General features: G+C 41.9%; 1 protein-coding gene across 1 annotated transcript in view; it reads left to right on the top strand.

Moving 5' to 3' along the window:
- Positions 1–7,796, top strand: part of MYO3B (myosin IIIB) — a 351,459-nt gene extending 343,663 nt beyond the window's left edge. Inside the window, exon 35 of the mRNA XM_069733111.1 lies at positions 6,940–7,796. The gene's annotated coding sequence lies outside the window, so the exon portion shown is untranslated. The remainder of the gene's footprint in view (positions 1–6,939) is intronic.
- Positions 7,797–19,906: the final 12,110 nt, after the last annotated feature.

Here is a 19,906-nt window from a genome sequence, read left to right on the forward strand (position 1 = left end):
ACAAAAAATGTTTTCAATCACAGATCTTTAAAAATTTGAAGAAGTGAAATACAAAGCCAGGAATTAATTAATCATGGCTTTTACTGTTATGTTTGCTAATGACAGGTGTTATGAAGGCAATCCAGAAACACAGTGTGCTTAGCGATCAGAGCGCACACAGTGATCTGACAAATACCCAACAATACAAGAACGAGCTCTGAGACGTGGAAACTCTGTAGACTGCACACCTGATCCTATCCTAAACACAACTAAAAGCGGCTGTGGATTGCGCCTAACAACTACCTAGGCAACTCGGCACAGCCTAAGAAACTAGCTAGCCTGAAGATAGAAAAATAGGCCTGACTTGCCCCAGAGAAATTCCCCAAAGGAAAAGGCAGCCCCCCACATATAATGACTGTGAGTAAGATGAAAAGACAAAACGTAGGGATGAAATAGATTCAGCAAAGTGGGGCCCGATATTCTAGGACACAGCGAGGACAGTAAAGCGAACTTTGCAGTCTACAAAAAACCCTAAAGCAAAACCACGCAAAGGGGGCAAAAAAAAACCACCGTGCCGAACTAACGGCACGGCGGTACACCCTTTGCGTCTCAGAGCTTCCAGCAAAACAAAAGACAAGCTGGACAGAAAAAAAGCAACAAAAAAGCAAAAAGCACTTAGCTATACAGAGCAGCAGGTCACAGGAACAATCAGGAGAAGCTCAGATCCAACACTGAAACATTGACAAGGAGCAAGGATAGCAGCATCAGGCGGAGTTAAGTAATGAAGCAGTTAACGAGCTCACCAGAACACCTGAGGGAGGAAGCTCAGAAGCTGCAGTACCACTTGTGACCACAGGAGTGAATTCAGCCACAGAATTCACAACATTTTACTCCAGAAAACTGAAATATAAGAGTCACAAGTTTTGAGCAATTCTATTGGAAATCTCTAAAATAAAACTTTTTATATGGACTGGAGAACCTTAAGTAGGAAACAACCAGTAACACTTTTTAAAATATAGTTTCTATAAGAAGGAAAAAAGTTGAATGAGAGGTTTCTGATGCAAAGCAGTTAGAAAGTCATTTTCAGATGAAGAAAGCCAAGCGATGGTGAATCTACTCATCGGTGTCCACAGGCAAAATTACTCCGGAAAGAACATCCACAGGAAAGATTTACCAACACTATCCATGAAATTAGAGTATGAAATAGAACAGACAAAAATGAAAATTACAGGAAGGCAACAATGAAAAAAAAATTGATATCCAAGAATGCCATCAGTGTTCATCTCTCATTTTGCCTTTTTTCCCCTCAGAGTTAGGCCTGATTCAAACATCCGAGAATCACACCTATATTGTATCCCTATTAGTGATGAGCGAATATACTCATTGCTCGGGTTTACCAGAGCACGCTCGGGTGGCCTCCAAGTATTTGTTAGTGTTCGGAGATGAAGTTTTCATCGCCGCAGCTGAATGATTTACAGCAACTAGCCAGGCTGAGTACATGTGGGGATTCCCTAGCAACCAGGCAACCCCCACATGTACTTATGCTGGCTAACATATGTAAATCATTCAGAGGCGGCGATGAAAACTAAATCTCCGAGCACTAAAATACTCGGAGACCACCCGAGCGTGCTCAGGAAAAACCCAAGCAACGAGTATATTCGCTCATCACTAATCCCTATTTTTTAGGGATAGAGGATAGAACATATACTGTACTCATCAGAGTCTACGTGGCTGTTCATGTATCTGTATTTTTTTTAGTGCAAGCCAAACAAACCCTAAAAATATCTGGTTTTGACCCGAGTCACAGATCAAATTCACCCAATCAAGTCTATGATATGGACCTATGATGAACTCAGACACCATATTGATGGCATCGTAGTGATGTCTGTTTTTCAGGGAATGCTAGAAGCTGAGAAATCTCCATTGGTTTTTTGTTGCATTCGAGAACAACTGATGAAACTTTAGGGTAAAAACTGACTGATGAAAATCTGATCCAAAACATGGATGAAAAATCGGGCCATTTTTTTTTGCATGTGAGAAAGATTGCTGAGGTTGGAATGAAACCTTAGAACATCACACCAATATTCAAACATGGTGGTCAGGTCATTGTCATGTTACGACTAGTGATGAGCGAGTATACTCATTACTCGGGTTTTCCCCGAGCACGCTCGGGTGGTCTCCGGGTATTTGTGACTGCTCGGAGATTTAGTTTTTGACAATGCAGCTGCATCATTTGTGGCTGCTAGACAGCTTGAATACATGTGGGGATTCCCCATCAACCAGGCAACCCCCACATGCACTCAGGCTGGCTAGCAGCCGTAAATCATGCAGCTGCATTGACAAAAACTAAATCTCCGAGCAACTCACAAATACTCGGAGACCACCCGAGCGTGCTCGGGAACACCCTAACAATGAGTACACTCGCTCATCACTAGTTACGACCTGTAAAACTTAAGGTGCATTTAACACTACATTATTATCATGATCAAGTGTTTCACAATGTAATTGGCTGCCAATCACCTGATAAATGAGTAAAATCGCTCATTCGTTTGGGAAAATGATCTTGTAGTTAGCACAAAAGATCACTGTTTTCTGCAGCACATCACTGTGTTATCAGAACTGTGTGCTGTCGAGAACAATGGTAGCTCATATGCACTGAATGATCTATTGCAGACTGCCTATTAAACCAGCAAACAAGCAGCTGATTGGCTCATTTAGTGCCGCCAGCGGGCTATTATAAATGAACCAAATGAACCATTAGCGTGGATTCTTCATTGTACCAGGACAACTGCTGTTTGCTATAAAGACGAGAAAATAAACTGATGAAAGCTGATCATCTGTAATCCCAAGTAATCACCTGTAATTCCACAAAGAGAAAGAGGGAAAATAAATGTTTGTACTCGATCAGTAACATTTCTGACACCATAATGCAGATGATAATTCACATGACTGATATATACTGTATGTGTGCAATAGTGTGCAATGATAGGACACATTTTTCATTTTGCTTTTTATATTTGCTTCTCTTCTGTACAGAAATAGAATAATTCAATATCTGATTTTTTTTTTTAAATCTCTAGTCATATGATATTGAGGACCCTTATTTATTATCCTTTGCTTATATAGTGCCATCATATTCTGCAGCACTTTACAGACATTATTGTCACTGTCCCCACTGAGGCTGACAATCTGAAGTCCCTATGTATGTCTTTGGAGTGTGGGTGGAAACCCACACAAAACACTGGGAGAACATATAAACTCCTTGCAAATGTTGTCCTTCGTGGGTTTTGAATCCTGACCCAAAAGTAACAGTGCTAGTCACTGAGTCACCATGCTGCACAGATAAGCCATCAATATCAGTTCGGTGGTAGTCCAACGCTTGGCACCCTCACCGGTCAGCTGTTATTGGCTCCAGTCCAAATGTTTACATCAGGCCGCCACTGGAGCTGATAAAAGCTGATGGCTGGGCTGCCGGGTGTTGGACTACCACTGAACAACCCCATTAATTTAAAAAAATAATATACTTCTTACCTTCCTTTCAATGCTACCACACATGGACAGATTTCCCTTTAGGACGTACACAGCATTATATTGCCACTTTGTATAAACTTAAAATCTAAAAGTCTTTTGGACGATAAAGAGACAAGACAGAAGAAGAATCGACACCTTTGAAATATAGTGCTAGAGAAGGAGGTTATCAATACCATGGATGGCAAGAACAACAAATCAATCTTGGAACAAGTCAAGCCAGACAGGTCACTCGAAGCAAGGATCACCAAGCTACGACTTACCTACTTTGGAGACATTATACGAAGAGAGCAATCACTGGAGAAGGACATCATCGTGGGAAAAATAGAAGGAACAAGGTGAAGAGGAAGACCAGCAACGCGATGGCTTGCCACTACGGTTGAGAAGACCTTGATGGACCTATCTAGATTTGCACAAGATCTATCTTCCTACAGATCGTTCATTCATCAAGTCACCATGGAGCAAAATCGACCTTTCTGGATACTTTTTTCCCTTCAAAGTATGTAATTAGGGCTAAAAAAATTAGCAATTTGGTTTTATTAAAAAATGTTACCCTGTTTGCTTTCCATAACCTCTATTTCTGGCTGCAGAATGAAATAACCATGAATCCATCAGTGAGCTCACTGTGATGATCTGATGTCAAGTTTGTAACTCTCATTTTGATTTATACACCCAGTGGAGCGCTGTTCCTTTGTGCAGACTGAAGTTTGTAACTCTGTCATCTGTGTTTTTTGACCTCCTCTTAGCTGATTTATGCCCACACACCACAGTTTGCCGAGAAACAAAAGACCTGTAAAAACAAAACTGTGCAAAATTTTTAGTGAAACCAAATCAAATATTTTTAGCCCCTAAATGTAAGTAATAATAACAAAAAAAAAAAATTCTTAAAAAGATGGACAGCACCTTTCACCCTTGATGAAATCTCCACCCTGTAAAATGGGTTAAATTAAATTAAAAAAATATATATAAAAAACACAAGAGAAAAATAGTAACTTGTGAACCAAACTTATTGTAAATGGGGAACAGGTGAGAAAATTAGTGACTTTCATTTTCCATAGTGGATGCTTTCCTGAAACGGAAAGTACTTGCAAGCAGCATAATACAAAGAATAGCAGGTTTACCCAGAATCCTTTGCAGTAGGCGGAGCTATGCAAATCATCTCTTTCCACCCCAGTCTAATCCACAGCGCTTGGAACCGCCAAGCGTGCAATGCTGCGGATTAGTTTCTAAATTTACACAGCCAACCAATTCCTACCTGTGGACACGTGTTTTGGGCTTTAGGCCCTCATCAGCACAGGGCTGGAATTGGTTGGCTGTATGGAGTGGGGCTCGGTGAGCAAGCGATACATATATGCTAGCCACCTTAGGGAGAGACCCAAGTTCCAAGCGCTGTGGATTAGACTGGGGTGGAAAGCGATGATTTGCATAGCTCCGCCTACTGCAAAGGATTCTGGGTAAACCTGCTATTCTTTGTATTATGCTGCTTGCAAGTACTTTCCGTTTCAGGAAAGCATCCACTATGTATTTCCTTTAAGTAGAGGGCTTTTCGGTCTCTTTCGTCCCGCTACATTTAGCCCAACTTGGGTCTCTCCCTAAGGTGGCTAGCATGTGTATTTCATTTTCCAGACATTTAAGAAGTTACGGTGATTATAAAGATCAATGATATAACAGTGCAATAGAAAAAAGCAGAAGTGTCAACTCCGGTATGAACACGTTACGTAATATTTAGCCTTTATTGCACCTTTCTGTTACTGATGAGTTAATCATCCAAATACCTTGACCTAATTAAAAATCATTAGAACTTTCTACCTAAGAAGAAGTTATTTCCCTGCACCTTTAAAAAAAGAGTGTTACCCAGACTATGGATCTTTTAATGTTAAAAAAAAAAAAAAAAGCTGAAAGAAAAGATAAAAGACAGCCTAGAGTATGAACATCAAAGAGTTGTTAATGACGAGAAATACCATTAGGCTTTTCAAGCCTTTTGTTTTAACCCCCCTCCTCCTTGCACCTGCAAAGTGTTACGAGGCTTTGTTCACAAATTTGAATCTTTTCTGTTAACATCAACAGCAAATGATGGCGAGGAAAAAAAAAAAATGTAAAAATCTACCTTTTCAGCTCTATTCTGTTCTAAAAATAAGATATTGACTCCGCACTGTCTCTCCCTAAAGGTATACACTATAGAGTCAGCAGCAGATCCTGCTAAGAATTCTGTTGATTGCAAATGAGCTAGGCTTGAAAGGAAGGGATATCTTTTGTTACTAGAGAAAAAGAAGGTAATCAGCAACTATGAAAGACTCACATAAGAAGCTCAAGCTCTGGCAGGAGTAAGGAAAAAAAAAAAAAAAAAGCCTGGCGAAATCAGAGCGTGAAATTCAGATTAGTCCTCCTCGGGCTCTGATAGGAAGGGGGTAGCTGAACACTTGGCATGGCCGAAAGGTATAACCTATATCAAGTGGGTCTAGAAAATATTGTAAAACAGACGGAGGGACCAGCTGCCTTTTTCATCCTTGTAATAAAGTCTTAGGTGGTAGGTGTATGAAAAGTAGAAGGATTTTACATGTGAAGCCAAAGGAGGATAAGAAAATCTGTCCTAACTTCATTTTTGGTCAAATAGTTAATATTACAAATAAATAAAACACTATAATCATGATGTAGACTTTTAGATCCAAATTTGTACTTTTATTACTTGGAGCAACCCAAATGTGGAGGAAACAGTTGAGAAATTTTAAAAAGCTATGAGATACCCATGAACAGACTGCAGGCTACTGTTTATGGCAGCCTGTAGTCCGTGAACAGAACACACAATACATCCGCAAAAGAATTCCGAATCTTCCGTTCTGCCGTCCTCTACTCTTGCGCCGATTGAATCAGTCTTTTTGAATGGTTCACAGACGCTCTGATGATTTGTAAGCTTATTGTTTCAGTCCCTCTGATATTGAAATTGCAAATATCACAGAACAGAGTAGTAATTTAGCGCCTTTAAATTACTTTAAGCCCATTGTGTATCCCTGTGTGCCAAATTTTCCATGAGAAACATTTTCAGAATGTTGCTTTGCATGGCTGAATCCCATGCCTCTACAATCGACTTGTTATCACCAGATAAAAGCAGTGCGTCGAAACGTGCGTCGGGGCTAGCGTCATCCCAGCGGGAGAGCACTTCTATGGGTATGTTCTTACTGGATCAGAGTCTTGTATTATATTGTATGGTATTGCATATCCTTAGTCGTACATTTTTATATTGTGGGTACTGTCGATATTCGCATATATTTTTCAGGCCCTCCTTGTCCACACCTGCTGTTTATTACACTTCTCTCAATGTTGGACCCATGTTTTTATATGCTTCACTTTATATAAAAATATAAAGACTTTAATAATAAATTGTTTAATTTATGGACTTTTTACCAATTTTTCATTCCTTCCCCTCCACAATAGAATACAGTGCCTCAGAGGCATCATGAAATGGCCCATCAGGTGCTTACCAGTCATATAGTACTGGAGGGAATCCAATGTGCTGGAGACTTATGCCAACGTTGACAAATGGACCATTTAAGATGATATCAGATGATCAGTTATATTAAAAGGAAAGGAGCAGATGGACCAAGTGTGCCACCGATTCAGTCGCACAGGGGCCCAGCCAGGAAGTGAAACTGTGTTGTTAATTTCAAGTTTGATTCTCTATATGATGTGTTTCATCCTCTTTCCGAAGAAAATTCTCAAAAGGAAGCAGGACACTGGGGAGGAAATTGAAGATCCTTTGGCATCCGACTGTGCCCAGTAGATGCCTTTATATATTAGATTATTATATATTAGAACTTGTTTTTGTTGGGGCTTATGCTCACAGCCTCTAGTACGAAAGAAACTAATGAGCTACAGAATGCACTTTTGTGTATGAATATTTTTCTTCTTTACAGGTATGATGTACTGGTATATAAATATATTTGGACATATCAGTACATTATGGGTTAAAAACAAGTTAAAGCCATAGATTTTTCTTTTCCCCAGAAACAAAAGAATAAATGGGGCAAATACTGTTCATTTATTTAAAAAATTGTATTAGTAATACAGACATATTTCGTATCCTGTAACTGTAATAATATGTACAATGCAGTGAATGAATTTTGTCTACTGATGACTAAATGGCATATATGACAACAACAAAAAAAATAGCATAATAGTTTTATTTTTGTATTTAACCCACAATAAAAGTGGATTTAAATGTAAAAGCTTAATCTATGTATGGTAAAATGGCACCTGAAAAAAAAAATACAGCCCGTCTTCCCAAAGAACAAGACATCACAGAGATGTTTACATAAAATAAGAGTCAAGACTAGTTGTTATGAATGTGGAAAGAAAAAAAAAAAAAATCAGTGTATATGTAAGCATAATGAATATATGCATGTGTTGTATTTAAGTGCATACTTTATAATAGTGCATATGTGTGTACATCCATTCTGCACTGGAACAACGATGATTGACAGGCATGCTATAAAACATCTTTTAAAAGAAACTGAATTACACCTAATAGGACACAAAGTTCTAAATTATGTTCTGAAGTCTTCTGGGTTGCCTTTTATTGTACTATGTGTTCGTAGCATTAAAATCAGCTATTATACAACATTCACATAAACAAGAATTCACATGAATATTATTTGCAAAGATCAGAGCCATCATCACGATTATTTCCGATATATTCCAGGGTAACAACCTGAATCCTAAGGGCTCGTGCAGACAATCGTATTTTGGGTCAGATTGCGATCTGTAAAACATTGAGGGTATGTGCACACATTGCGGATTTCGCTGCGGATTCGCAGTACCATGTAAACCTATGGAAAACAAAATCCGCAGTGCACATGCTGCGGGAAAAAAAACGCGTGGAAACGCTGCATTGTTTATTCCGCAGCATGTTCATTCTTTGTGTGGATTCCGCAGCGGTTTACACCTGCTCCATAATAGGAATCTACACGCAAGTCAATGAGTCCGTAAAAAAAAAACAAAAAAAAAAAAACACCTCAGACCGCACTCAGATAACATCTAAGTGCAGAATGGAGAAGCTGGAGAATTGTTTTTCCATTCGAGAAAATCGGATCGCACTCTGATCCGGATTTGCTCAGAGTGCGATTAGCTCAATTGGACTGATTTTCTCGGATAAGAGAATATCATATGACCCTAGCTTAATAGTAAAGGATATCAAAACTTTGTAAAGATCAGTGGCAAATTTATGTTTATCCAATGGTCCTGGAAACATACTGCTACAATAATTTCTCCAGTGGTGGACGACCCATTTCCAGCAAAACTGGAACTGACCTAGAATATTTACCAACCACCACTATGACACTGACATATGCTGGAGCATTGTGCATTCATTCACATGGGATCCTGCCCTCACGGGGGGCTCAGACCCTGACATTTATACATACACCCTATAAGTGATGCCACCGTTCTGGAAACCATCCCTGTCACATTTGCTTCTGCCTCTATGTGTGGCTATGTGACAGCACATGGTTATTAGATAAAACAACTTTAACCCTTTCATTAGGAGCCTTTTTTCTTTTTCTTTATTTGGAAGTTGGGAGGAACTTACATGGGTTTTTAGAAAGCCTGTCAATCACAATTAGTCAAATGAAGGAAGATGAAAGATAAGTAGGGAAGCCCAGGGGCTGGAGGTGGGGTTGCAGGGGTTACAGGAAGGAAACAGTCATTTAAGGTGAATAGGGACGTAATGCCTGGGGAAAGGCTACAGATAATAACTACAGGAGCTGAATGGGGATTTAATAGGTCTCATTTGCTTGTCATTCTCATTCTGTGTCACTTCTGTTTGCAGGAGAAATGTTTGACTGGCATCTTTTATGGAGGAATTGCTGTAAATTTCCTCATGTTCCTTGATGGTTTATTGGAATAATAAAAGTATTAATATTAATTAATTAAGTAAGTAAAGTTACAACCGACAATACAAGGACATGAAAATGTGTATTTATCGGCCACTATTAGTCCACAAAGTTGGATAATCCAGCACAGAAAACTCACCATGGATTGTGGAATTTCTTGAAACCAAGGCAGAAGATTGAACAGAGAGAAGCAATTAGGAATATTCTCTTAAAATAATTATACCTACACTGCTTACTTTTACAGCAGAACAAGAGAAAGAGGAGAGAGAAAAAGGTGATGCCATTTTTCAATACACTTTCTGAATCAATTCTCTAGGACTCTGCTGAACCTTCCCCAGTCTATACAGCAAAGCTGAAATGTCAGTTGTGGAAAATAAGAAATATCCTATTGCCCTTGCTTTCTTCCTCTGACAGCAGATACCTACCTTAGGTTGCCCCACATTAGATTGTCAGACATATCCATTAATTGGATTTGCCCAACACTCATCCATATCAACAGATATGCTCAGTATCAGCCCACCACTCAGAAAATATTCAGACCCAAGTGGTAATTTAGCATTATTTATGCTATGTTGTTTTTTCTGGGGTAATGTTCTGTGGCTTATTAATTAGGTAACGCTTTGGAGCGCACCCGCATGTTATGCTGTAGATGTTTGGCTCTTACCAGTTTTATGTTTGTTAATTTTTCAAGTTAAACTAGAAGAAGAGGGGACGGGAAGAAAAACATTAGACTTGAACAAAGAAGACCCAGGAAAACATACTCAGATGGGAGGTAAGAACATTTCTAAAGCAATCCACAGCGAGGAGATTGGAACAAAACAAAATCCTCTAAACTGCATGCTCGCAAACGCCAGAAGCCTGACAAACAAGATGGAAGAACTAGAAGCAGAAATATCTACAGGTAACTTTGACATAGTGGGAATAACCGAGACATGGTTAGATGAAAGCTATGACTGGGCAGTTAACTTACAGGGTTACAGTCTGTTTAGAAAGGATCGTAAAAATCGGAGAGGAGGAGGGGTTTGTCTCTATGTAAAGTCTTGTCTAAAGTCCACTTTAAGGGAGGATATTAGCGAAGGGAATGAGGATGTCGAGTCCATATGGGTCGAAATTCATGGAGGGAAAAATGGTAACAAAATTCTCATTGGGGTCTGTTACAAACCCCCAAATATAACAGAAACCATGGAAAGTCTACTTCTAAAGCAGATAGATGAAGCTGCAACCCATAATGAGGTCCTGGTTATGGGGGACTTTAACTACCCGGATATTAACTGGGAAAGTGAAACCTGTGAAACCCATAAAGGCAACAGGTTTCTGCTAATAACCAAGAAAAATTATCTTTCACAATTGGTGCAGAATCCAACCAGAGGAGCAGCACTTTTAGACCTAATACTATCTAATAGACCTGACAGAATAACAAATCTGCAGGTGGTTGGGCATCTAGGAAATAGCGACCACAATATTGTACAGTTTCACCTGTCTTTCACTAGGGGGACTTGTCAGGGAGTCACAAAAACACTGAACTTTAGGAAGGCAAAGTTTGACCAGCTTAGAGATGCCCTTAATCTGGTAGACTGGGACAATATCCTCAGAAATAAGAATACAGATAATAAATGGGAAATGTTTAAGAACATCCTAAATAGGCAGTGTAAGCGGTTTATACCTTGTGGGAATAAAAGGACTAGAAATAGGAAAAACCCAATGTGGCTAAACAAAGAAGTAAGACAGGCAATTAACAGTAAAAAGAAAGCATTTGCACTACTAAAGCAGGATGGCACCGCTGAAGCTCTAAAAAACTATAGGGAGAAAAATACTTTATCTAAAAAACTAATTAACCCCTTCAAGACCCAGCCTATTTTGACCTTAAAGACCTTGCCGTTTTTTGCAATTCTGACCAGTGTCCCTTTATGAGGTAATAACTCAGGAACGCTTCAACGGATCCTAGCGGTTCTGAGATTGTTTTTTCGTGACATATTGGGCTTCATGTTAGTGGTAAATTTAGGTCAATAAATTCTGCATTTATTTGTGATAAACACGGAAATTTGGCAAAAATTTTGAAAATTTCGCAATTTTCACATTTTGAATTTTTATTCTGTTAAACCAGAGAGATATGTGACACAAAATAGTTAATAAATAACATTTCCCACATGTTTACTTTACATCAGCACAATTTTGGAAACAAAATTTTTTTTTGTTAGGAAGTTATAAGGGTTAAAATTCGACCAGCGATTTGTCATTTTTACAACGAAATTTACAAAACCATTTTTTTTAGGGACCACCTCACATTTGAAGTCAGTTTGAGGGGTCTATATGGCTGAAAATACCCAAAAGTGACACCATTCTAAAAACTGCACCCCTCAAGGTACTCAAAACCACATTCAAGAAGTTTATTAACCCTTCAGGTGCTTCACAGCAGCAGAAGCAACATGGAAGGAAAAAATGAACATTTAACTTTTTAGTCACAAAAATTATCTTTTAGCAACAATTTTTTTATTTTCCCAATGGTAAAAGGAGAAACAACCACGAACGTTGTTGTCCAATTTGTCCTGAGTACGCTGATACCTCATATGTGGGGGTAAACCACTGTTTTGGCGCACGGCAGGGCTTGGAAGGGAAGGAGCGCCATTTGACTTTTTGAATCAAAAATTGGCTCCACTCTTTAGCGGACACCATGTCACGTTTGGAGAGCCCCCGTGTGCCTAAAAATTGGAGCTCCCCCACAAGTGACCCCATTTTGGAAACTAGACGCCCCAAGGAACTTATCTAGATGCATAGTGAGCACTTTGAACCCCCAGGTGCTTCACAAATTGATCCGTAAAAATGAAAAAGTACTTTTTTTTCACAAAAAAATTCTTTTCGCCTCAATTTTTTCATTTTCACATGGGCAACAGGATAAAATGGATCCTAAAATGTGTTGGGCAATTTCTCCTGAGTACACCAATACCTCACATGTGGAGGTAAACCACTGTTTGGGCACATGGTAAGGCTCGGAAGGGAAGGAGCGCCATTTGACTTTTTGAATGAAAAATTATTTCCATCGTTAGCGGACACCATGTCGCGTTTGGATAGCTCCTGTGTGCCTAAACATTGGCGCTCCCCCACAAGTGACCCCATTTTGGAAACTAGACCCCCCAAGGAACTAATTTAGATGCCTAGTGAGCACTTTAAACCCTCAGGTGCTTCACAAATTGATCTGTAAAAATGAAAAAGTAATTTTTTTTCACAAAAAAATTCTTTTCGCCTCAATTTTCTCATTTTCACATGGGCAGTAGGATAAAATGGATCATAAAATTTGTTGGGCAATTTCTCCCGAGTACGCCGATACCTCATATGTGGGGGTAAACCACTGTTTGGGCACTCGGCAGGGCTCGGAAGAGAAGGCGTGCCATTTGACTTTTTGAATGGAAAATTAGCTCCAATTGTTAGCGGACACCATGTCGCGTTTGGAGAGCCCCTGTGTGCCTAAACATTGGAGCTCCCCCACAAGTGACCCCATTTTGGAAACTAGACCCCCCAAGGAACTTATCTAGATGCATATTGAGCACTTTAAACCCCCAGGTGCTTCACAGAAGTTTATAACGCAGAGCCATGAAAATAAAAAATAATTTTTCTTTCCTCAAAAATGATTTTTTAGCCTGGAATTTCCTATTTTGCCAAGGATAATAGGAGAAATTGGACCCCAAATATTGTTGTCCAGTTTGTCCTGAGTACGCTGATACCCCATATGTGGGGGTAAACCACTGTTTGGGCGCACGGCAGGGCTCGGAAGGGATGGCACGCCATTTGGCTTTTTAAATGGAAAATTAGCTCCAATCATTAGCGGACACCATGTCACGTTTGGAGAGCCCCTGTGTGCCTAAACATTGGAGATCCCCCAGAAATGACACCATTTTAGAAACTAGACCCCCAAAGGAACTAATCTAGATGTGTGGTGAGGACTTTGAACCCCCAAGTGCTTCACAGAAGTTTATAACGCAGAGCCATGAAAATAAAAAAAAAAATTATTTTCTCAAAAATGATCTTTTAGCCTGCAATTTTTTATGTTCCCAAGGGTAACAGGAGAAATTTGACCCCAAAAGTTGTTGTCCAGTTTCTCCTGAGTACGCTGATACCCCATATGTGGGGGTAAATCACTGTTTGGGCACATGCCGGGGCTCGGAAGTGAAGTAGTGACGTTTTGAAATGCAGACTTTGATGGAATGCTCTGTGGGCGTCACGTTGCATTTGCAGAGCCCCTGATGTGGCTAAACAGTAGAAACCCCCCACAAGTGACCCCATTTTGGAAACTAGACCCCCAAAGGAACTTATCTAGATGTGTGGTGAGCACTTTGAACCCCCAAGTGCTTCATAGAAGTTTATAATGCAGAGCCGTGAAAATAATAAATACGTTTTCTTTCCTCAAAAATAATTATTTAGCCCAGAATTTTTTAATTTTCCCAAGGGTAACAGGAGAAATTTGACCCCAATATTTGTTGTTCAGTTTCTCCTGAGTACGGTGATACCCCATATGTGGGGGTAAACTACTGTTTGGGCACATGCCGGGGCTTGGAATTGAAGTAGTGACGTTTTGAAATGCAGACTTTGATGGAATGCTCTGCGGGCGTCACGTTGCGTTTGCAGAGCCCCTGATGTGCCTAAACAGTAGAAACCCCACACAAGTGACCCCATTTTGGAAACTAGACCCTGAAAGGAACTTATCTAGATGTGTGGTGAGCACTTTGAACCCCCAAGTGCTTCATAGAAGTTTATAATGCAGAGCCGTGAAAATAATAAATACGTTTTCTTTCCTCAAAAATAATTATTTAGCCCAGAATTTTTTATTTTCCCAAGGGTTACAGGAGAAATTGGACCCCAAAAGTTGTTGTCCAGTTTCTCCTGAGTACGCTGATACCCCATATGTGGGGGTAAACCACTGTTTGGGCACACGTCGGGGCTCAGAAGGGAAGTAGTGACTTTTGAAATGCAGACTTTGATGGAATGGTCTGCGGGTGTCACGTTGCGTTTGCAGAGCCCCTGGTGTGCCTAAACAGTAGAAACCCCCCACAAGTGACCCCATTTTAGAAACTAGACCCCCCAAGGAACTTATCTAGATATGTGGTGAGCACTTTGAACCCCCAAGTGCTTCACAGACGTTTACAACGCAGAGCCGTGAAAATAAAAAATCATTTTTCTTTCCTCAAAAATTATGTTTTAGCAAGCATTTTTTTAGATTCACAAGGGTAACAGGAGAAATTGGACCCCAGAAATTGTTGCGCAGTTTGTCCTGAGTATGCTGGTACCCCATATGTGGGGGTAAACCACTGTTTGGGCACACGTCAGGGCTCGGAAGTGAGGGAGCACCATTTGACTTTTTGAATACGAGATTGGCTGGAATCAATGGTGGCGCCATGTTGCGTTTGGAGACCCCTGATGTGCCTAAACAGTGGTAACCCCTCAATTCTACCTCCAACACTAACCCCAACACACCCCTAACCCTAATCCCAACTGTAGCCATAATCCTAATCACAACCCTAACCCCAACACACCCCTAACCACAACACTAACCCCAACACACCCCTAACCCTAACCACAACCCTAATTCCAACCCTAACCCTAAGGCTATGTGCCCACGTTGCGGATTCGTGTGAGATATTTCCGCACCATTTTTGAAAAATCTGCGGGTAAAAGGCACTGTGTTTTACCTGCGGATTTTCCGTGGATTTCCAGTGTTTTTTGTGCGGATTTCACCTGCGGATTCCTATTGAGGAACAGGTGTAAAACGCTGCGGAATCCGCACAAAGAATTGACATGCTGCGGAAAATACAACGCAGCGTTCCCGCGCGGTATTTTCCGCACCATGGGCACAGCGGATTTGGTTTTTCATATGTTTACATGGTACTGTAAACCTGATGGAACACTGCTGCGGATCCGCAGCCAAATCCGCACCGTGTGCACATAGCCTAATTCTAAAGGTATGTGCACACGCTGCGGAAAACGCTGCGGATCCGCAGCAGTTTCCCATGAGTTTACAGTTCAATGTAAACCTATGGGAAACAAAAATCGCTGTACACATGCTGCGGAAAAACTGCACGGAAACGCAGCGGTTTACATTCCGCAGCATGTCACTTCTTTGTGCGGATTCTGCAGCGGTTTTACAACTGCTCCAATAGAAAATCGCAATTGTAAAACCGCAGTGAAATGCGCAGAAAAAAACGCGGTAAATCCGCCATAAATCCGCAGCGGTTTAGCACTGCGGATTTATCAAATCCGCAGCGGAAAAATCCGCAGAGGACCAGAATACGTGTGCACATTCCTAACCCTAACCCTAACCCTAACCCTACCCCTAACCCTACCCCTACCCCTACCCCTAACCCTAACCCTAACCCTACCCCTAACCCTAACCCTACCCCTAACCCTAACCCTATTCTAACAGTGGAAAAAAAAAAATTTCTTTATTTTTTTATTGTCCCTACCTATGGGGGTGACAAAGGGGGGGGGGTCATTTATTATTTTTTTTATTTTGATCACTGAGATATAATCTATCTCAGTGATCAAAATGCACTTTGGAACGAATCTGCCGGCCGGCAGATTCGGCGGGCGCACTGCGCATGCGCCCGCCATTTTGGAAGATGGCGGCGCCCGGGAGAAGACGGACGGGACCACCGCTGGATCGGTAAGTATGATAGGGTGGGGGGGGACCACGGGGGGGGGGATCGGAGCACGGGGGGGGGAATCGGAGCGCGGGAGGGGTGGAACGGAGCGCGGGGGGCGTGGAACGGAGCACGGGGGGGCTGGAATGGAGCACGGGGGGGTGGAACGGAGCACGGGGGGGGTGGATCGGAGTGCAGGGGGGGTGATTGGAGCACGGGGGGGTGATTGGAGCACGGGGGGAGCGGGCACGAGCACGGGGGGGAGCGGAGCACTGGACGGAGGGGAGCCGGAGCAGTGTACCGGCCAGATCGGGGGGGTGGGGGGGGCGATCGGAGGGGTGGGGTGGGGGCACACTAGTATTTCCAGCCATGGCCGATGATATTGCAGCATCGGCCATGGCTGGATTGTAATATTTCACCCGTTATAATGGGTGAAATATTACAAATCGCTCTGATTGGCAGTTTCACTTTCAACAGCCAATCAGAGCGATCGTAGCCACGAGGGGGTGAAGCCACCCCCCCTGGGCTAAACTACCACTCCCCCTGTCCCTGCAGATCGGGTGAAATGGGAGTTAACCCTTTCACCGGATCTGCAGGGACGCGATCTTTCCATGACGCCGCATAGGCGTCATGGGTCGGAATGGCACCGACTTTCATGACGCCTACGTGGCGTCATGGGTCGGGAAGGGGTTAAAGCTGCCAAAAAGGAAACAGAGAAGCACATTGCTAAGGAGAGTAAAACTAATCCCAAACTGTTCAACTATATCAATAGTAAAAGAATAAAAACTGAAAATGTAGGCCCCTTAAAAAATAGTGAGGAAAGAATGGTTGTAGATGACGAGGAAAAAGCTAACATATTAAACACCTTCTTCTCCACGGTATTCACGGTGGAAAATGTAATGCTAGGTGAAATCCCAAGAAACAATGAAAACCCTATATTAAGGGTCACCAATCTAACCCAAGAAGAGGTGCGAAATCGGCTAAATAAGATTAAAATAGATAAATCTCCGGGTCCGGATGGCATACACCCACGAGTACTAAGGGAACTAAGTAATGTAATAGATAAACCATTATTTCTTATTTTTAGGGACTCTATAGCGACAGGATCTGTTCCGCAGGACTGGCGCATAGCAAATGTGGTGCCAATATTCAAAAAGGGCTCTAAAAGTGAACCTGGAAATTATAGGCCAGTAAGTCTAACCTCTATTGTTGGTAAAATATTTGAAGGGTTTCTGAGGGATGTTATTCTGGATTATCTCAATGAGAATAACTGTTTAACTCCATATCAGCATGGGTTTATGAGAAATCGCTCCTGTCAAACCAATCTAATCAGTTTTTATGAAGAGGTAAGCTATAGGCTGGACCACGGTGAGTCATTGGACGTGGTATATCTCGATTTTTCCAAAGCGTTTGATACCGTGCCGCACAAGAGGTTGGTACACAAAATGAGAATGCTTGGTCTGGGGGAAAATGTGTGTAAATGGGTTAGTAACTGGCTAAGTGATAGAAAGCAGAGGGTGGTTATAAATGGTATAGTCTCTAACTGGGTCGCTGTGACCAGTGGGGTTCCGCAGGGGTCGGTATTGGGACCTGTTCTCTTCAACATATTCATTAATGATCTGGTAGAGGGTTTACACAGTAAAATATCGATATTTGCAGATGATACAAAACTATGTAAAGCAGTTAATACAAGAGAAGATAGTATTCTGCTACAGATGGATCTGGATAAATTGGAAACTTGGGCTGAAAGGTGGCAGATGAGGTTTAACAATGATAAATGTAAGGTTATACACATGGGAAGAAGGAATCAATATCACCATTACACACTGAATGGGAAACCACTGGGTAAATCTGACAGGGAGAAGGACTTGGGGATCCTAGTTAATGATAAACTTACCTGGAGCAGCCAGTGCCAGGCAGCAGCTGCCAAGGCAAACAGGATCATGGGGTGCATTAAACGAGGTCTGGATACACATGATGAGAGCATTATACTGCCTCTGTACAAATCCCTAGTTAGACCGCACATGGAGTACTGTGTCCAGTTTTGGGCACCGGTGCTCATGAAGGATATAATGGAACTAGAAAGAGTACAAAGGAGGGCAACAAAATTAATAAAGGGGATGGGAGAACTACAATACCCAGATAGATTAGCGAAATTAGGATTATTTAGTCTAGAAAAAAGATGACTGAGGGGCGATCTAATAACCATGTATAAGTATATAAGGGGACAATACAAATATCTCGCTGAGGATCTGTTTATACCAAGGAAGGTGACGGGCACAAGGGGGCATTCTTTGCGTCTGGAGGAGAGAAGGTTTTTCCACCAACATAGAAGAGGATTCTTTACTGTTAGGGCAGTGAGAATCTGGAATTGCTTGCCTGAGGAGGTGGTGATGGCGAACTCAGTCGAGGGGTTCAAGAGAGGCCTGGATGTCTTCCTGGAGCAGAACAATATTGTATCATACAATTATTAGGTTCTGTAGAAGGACGTAGATCTGGGGATTTATTATGATGGAATATAGGCTGAACTGGATGGACAAATGTCTTTTTTCGGCCTTACTAACTATGTTACTATGTTACCTATTTTACACCAAGCCGTTCTACAAGGGACATTGTGTAATATCATATGAGACCAAAAGAGTGATTATTCAGGTAGTACAATACTAAAAATCTTTGATCATAGACAAACACGCTCAGCCAAGTGAGCATATATTGTTAATGGGGAGCTGGGCACCTCTAATGGTGGGCTATGGAGCCGGGCACCTCAAATGGTGGGCTATCTTTAAGAATTTTATCCAACAGATAAATCCTTCTTTCCTACATTTTCTGTGCATAGTAGGACATGTCCATACACACTAGATGTTTGACTCACAGTAATGTGTATGGTCACCTCAAGGCTGGGCTCACATTAGGTTTCTTCTCTACACTGATGTCTCCAGTGGGTGTTCCAACTAAAACCTAATGTGAACCCAGCCTTACTCATACTAGCCAACCCTTTCACTTGGTTGCTTGCTCAGGGTCGATATGGTGAAGCAATAGGTGATTTTCAAAGAGGTTTTCGTTAAGTTTTATCTACAGGAAATCACTGCTCCCCGCGTCTGACTTCCTGCCTTGCCGAGGGCGGTGTGCTCACTAAGACTGAGATTTCGGGTAAATGGCATGATCATGGCAGTAGTCCAAACTGTGCTCTCTCCCAGGCTTCCAAAAAAGAAGTACGATTTGAACAATTCAACAGCGGCATAAACAGTCTACACAGCAAAATGTCTGGTCACCGCCTCACGCTCAACGCATAGACAACCGCCTAGCTAGATTAGGGCTACAAGTTGGCTGGAAACCTAGAACGACACTCAGATCTACCTCTCTGGCCCAGACGTCACCGCTCTGCTGTCCAGAATCCCAGAGTGCCTATCAGCCATATCCTCCTTCTTCTCCTCTCGCTTCCTCAAACTCAATGTGGACAAATCTGAACTCATCATCTTTCCTCCATCCCACAAATCTTCCTTACTTGACCTATCTATCGCAGTCAATGACATCATGCTTTCCCCTGTACCCGAAGTCCGCTGCCTCGGAGTAACCTTCGACTCTGCCCTGTCCTTCAAACCACACATCCAAGCTCTTTCCACCTCCTGTCGCCTCCAGCTCAAAAATATCTCCAGGATCCGTCCTTTCCTCAACCCCCAATCTACTAAAATGCTTGTGCATGCCCTCATCATTTCCCGCCTTGACTACTGCAACATCCTTTTCTGTGGCCTCCCTGCTAACACCCTTGCACCTCTCCAGTCCATCCTTAACTCTGCTGCCCGACTAATCCATCTCTCTCCTCGCTACTCCTCCGCTTCCCCCCTCTGCAAATCTCTTCACTGGCTCCCATTCCCTCAGCGTATC

Source organism: Ranitomeya imitator, chromosome 7, assembly GCF_032444005.1.
Source record: "Ranitomeya imitator isolate aRanImi1 chromosome 7, aRanImi1.pri, whole genome shotgun sequence".
Lineage (NCBI taxonomy): Eukaryota > Metazoa > Chordata > Amphibia > Anura > Dendrobatidae > Ranitomeya > Ranitomeya imitator.